At 41.7% G+C, this 4,251-nt stretch overlaps 1 protein-coding gene across 1 annotated transcript in view; it reads right to left on the bottom strand.

Moving 5' to 3' along the window:
* The window catches only part of Lrrc49 (leucine rich repeat containing 49), a 113,592-nt gene that overhangs the window by 30,647 nt on the left and 78,694 nt on the right, over nucleotides 1-4,251 (bottom strand). The window lies entirely within an intron of this gene.

Here is a 4,251-nt window from a genome sequence, read left to right as displayed (position 1 = left end):
CTGCACTGTGTATACCACCCCTCTGCACTGTGTATACCACCCCCTGCACTGTGTATACCACCCCTCTGCACCTTGCATGCCGCCCCCCACCCTGCACTGTGCACACCATTGCTCTCCACCTAGACAGCCTCGTTTCACTGCTATTCTTCAAGTTCCGAGTCAAAAGTTTTCCCTTTGAAAGCCTTCTTACTTCTCTGATAAAGTTAGGAGTTACTTTGCCTTCTTGTGCCATTTTGCCTCAGGCTTCCATGAGTATGTAAGCATGTGAGTGTGCATGCGAATCAGGCAGGCAGGCAGGCAGGCAGGCAGGCAGGCAGGCAGGCAGACAGACAGACAGACAGATATATAGGCAGGAAGGCAGACAGAGCTGCTGTGTTTTCTAACTAGATTGTCCCTATCTGCTGAAACCTGGCTGCAGACCTGCCTCTGTCGTAAACTGTAAAGAACTGTGACTCTGCTCTTGTCTGATGCCTCATACACACCCTGCCACAGAAATCCCCACTTAACGTGTGTACAGAGCACATGAGGAGTATTTTCACAGTGCTTCTTGGTCCAAAGGAAAGTGCAACAATTCCCCTTACTAAGGTCCAAGCAACTAAACTGGCATTCCCATTCTAACAAAGTAGACACTGTGTTCACATTCCAAAGTAGCCATTTGAAAAAGCCATTTGTGCAAACTGAAAGAAAGATAAATATTTTAAACCATCAGTGAATACACCATCAGTTACAATGAATGGTAGGTGAGTTGTAGGGTGTATCCTCTCTCCCACCCAGCCTCACACTGGATACTCTGACCCTCATTTCTGGTCTAAACGATCAGGCCAGCTCTTTTTTTGTTTTGTTTTGTTTTGTCTACCACTTTATACTGATATAAACTAACCTACATATGTGTGAGGAACAAGATCACAAACAGAAAGAATAACTTCCTAAGGAAGACCCTGCAGGACAGGATCTTCATCTGAGTAAAGATTATCAGCAAAGGAGCAAGCATGAATAACGTACCTATTGACAGATTGCAATAAAAACAGAGAAAATCGACATTCATTACTAAGATATGTGTTACATGAAACTTAATTTCAAAGAAACAGTGAGAAATTTTGAAGTGAGGGTCATTCTATAAAAGAATTCACCTATGGAAAAAGGAAAGTATATTCAAGAAATGGTGCTGGCACAACTGGATATCAACATGTAGAAGAACGCAAATAGATCCATATCTATCACCATACACAAAACTCAAGTCCAAATGCATCAAAGACCTCAACATAAAACCAAATACACTGAACCTCACATTAGAGAAGTGGGAAATACACTTGAACACATTGGCATAAGAAATTACTTCCTAAATAGTAGCACAGACACTGGGAGAAAAAATTAATAAATGGGACCTCCTGAAACTAAGAAACTTCTGTAAAGCAAAGGACATGGTCAATAAGACAAAACGGCAGCCTACAGAATGGGAAAAGATCTTCACCAACCCCATGTCGGACAGAGGACTGATCTCCAAAATATACAAAGAATTCAAAAAATTAGTCATTAAAATAACAAATAATCCAATAAAAATGGGGTATAGACATAAACAGAGAACTCTCAACAGAGGAATCTAAAATGGTTGAAAGACACTTAATGAAATGCTCAACATCCTTAGCCTTCAGAGAAATACAAATCAAAACTAACTCTGAGATTCCATCTTACACCTAGATGTAAGAATGGCCAAGATCAAAATCACTGATGACAACTTATGCTGGAGAGGATTGGGGTAAAGGGAACACTCCTGCATTGCTGGTGGGAGTACAAACTGGTACAACCCCTTTGGATATCAATATGGCAATTTCTCAGAAAATTAGGAAACAACCTACCTCAAGACCTACCAATACCACTTTTGAGTATATGCACAAAAAATTCTCAATCACACCACAAGGACATGTGCTTAACTATGTTCATAGCAGCATTATTTGTCATAGCCAGAACCTGGAAACAACCTAAATGCGTCTTGACTGAAGAATGGATAAGGAAAATGTGGTACATTTACACAATGGAAAAAAAATAATGGCATCTTGAAATTTGCAGGCAAATGGATGGATCTAGAAAACATCATATTTAGTGAAGTAACCCAGAACCAGAAAAAACAAATATCATATGCACTCACTCATAACTGGCTTTTAGACATAAAGCAAGCAAGCAAATAAACAAAAAACTAGCTTACAATTCACAATTCCAGAGAACCTGGACAACAATAAGGACCTTAAGAGAGACATGCATGGATCTAATCTACATAGGAAGTAGAAAAAGACAAGATCTCCTGAGTAAATTGTGAGCATGGGGATCATGGCAGAGGGTTGAAGGGGAGGGGAGAGAAAGGCAGGGGCAGAGAAAAATATATAACTCATTAAAAACAATTAAAAAAAGAAAAGTTAAAAGAACTCATCTATAACCTTCCTAAACGTCGCAGTCAGGAAAGGTGAAGAAAAAGTGGGTTATTTTACTATGAAAAGTGATGTCTCACTGGAGGAGGCTGAATGTGGCGCTCGTCTCTCGTCAGTGTTAGCGTCTCAGTTGCGCTGGCAGAATGTGGTCACATTGCTGCAGAACTGACAGCATTGTGCTCTCAAAAAATGTTCTGTGCTTATAACCTTAAGTTTGAGGTTGATTTTTAACTAAAAAGTGAACTGTGAAGGAGCAGATGTGCTGTCTTTATGTTTACAGCTGTGTGGTCTGTAGAACCGCTGGCTATTCAGCAGAGCAGGTGACCCTGCCATACTCCCGGGTCCCAGGCAAATACACTCTGTGGAATGTATGAGGGGAACAATCATACACGATCATTCTCCTTTATTATGTATATGAAATTAGGGAAATTTCCATGGATCAACAAGTCATTATTGAGGCTTAGTAAATCCAGCTCCATTCTGCAGTACTATGTGAGGCAGAGAAGGAGGGGACATCTGTAAAGCACCTGCTGTAGAGAGGGAAGGAAGGGGTTCTACCCTGAGCACTGTCTACTGTTGGACAGACGGGGCTGACATGCAACAGTGCAGCCGTTTACTCAACTACTAATGCACACAGCTAAGACAGACAGGGCTGACATACAACATGCTCAACTACTCAGGCGTTAGCTCTACATCTTTTCTGCCTCATCTTCAGCAAGAAGAGCAAACAGAAGTATCCAGGATGCCCAACTAAGAAAGACATGGAAACAAGGAAAAGAGTAGCCCCTAAAATACAAATCACTGTTGACAGCAAATGTCTGAGTAAACGTACAAAGAGCTGTCTCTCCATCACGGAAGAAGAGCACAAGAAAACCCTACGGCCCACTTGTGGTACTCACGAATTCACCTACATGTTAGCTAGTCACTACTCACTCCAGATGCCCACAGTGTCACTAAACAATCAATGGAAACGGCACACAGCGAGGAGCTGACATTCCAAGAGTAAGTCATGAGGCAATCGTGTGAACCCAGCTACAGACTCCACATCAAATTGGCACAGCTTGGGGAAAAAGCAAGTAGAGGTTTGGTATATGTCAAGGACAGAGATGAACACACTGAGGTTAGCCTTGGGTATTTTCTGAGAAAGTAAGCATTTGAAGAAATGTGAAGGGTCATGAGAGGGAGGCAGGCAGGTCTTCTTGGAGCTAGTGCCATGCTGATAAACACTGTGCCCTGGAGAATCATATGCAGATTCCCTTAGAGCAGTGGTCACATTGAAAAGAAGTCTCACTATAGGAAACACAAACCAGAAAGAGAATGCCGAGGAACGGTTGTGTACACGAGGAGTTATGACATCTTTATCAACAGCAAGACCCACAACCTCAAGACTCCACACAGCTCCTGGGGCCTCATAGCCTTCAGGACTTTATACTTTGTTCCCCCACAACCCTGTGGGACGGGGTACTTAGGTGACTGCCTAACTTGAAGGAAAAGGAGACGAGAAGGAACGAGTAACTGCTAAGGAGTGGTCAGCATATGTCAAACTGCCCTACGGCTCCAGCATGACACTGTGTTACTTATACAGCTTTCATTAGTTATTTTGAAATCAATTATTAGCTAAATACTTAGCAAGAATGAAAAGCAAATTTGGAGTCTGGCTTGATTTTAGGAATTTTAGAAGCCCCATTCGACAAAACTGGAGATGGGCATGATGGTTTACAAAACAACCCTGTACTTACAATTATGAAGTATATAATCACACTAACCCATAGTTTCTTAATTAGTTAAAATTAACAAGCACTCATGCAACTGGAACCCCAATTTCCTA

Source organism: Microtus ochrogaster, chromosome 5, assembly GCF_000317375.1.
Source record: "Microtus ochrogaster isolate Prairie Vole_2 chromosome 5, MicOch1.0, whole genome shotgun sequence".
NCBI classification, from domain to species: domain Eukaryota; kingdom Metazoa; phylum Chordata; class Mammalia; order Rodentia; family Cricetidae; genus Microtus; species Microtus ochrogaster.
Note: the sequence above shows the minus strand (reverse complement) of the source record. Positions and strands in the feature narration are given on the sequence as shown.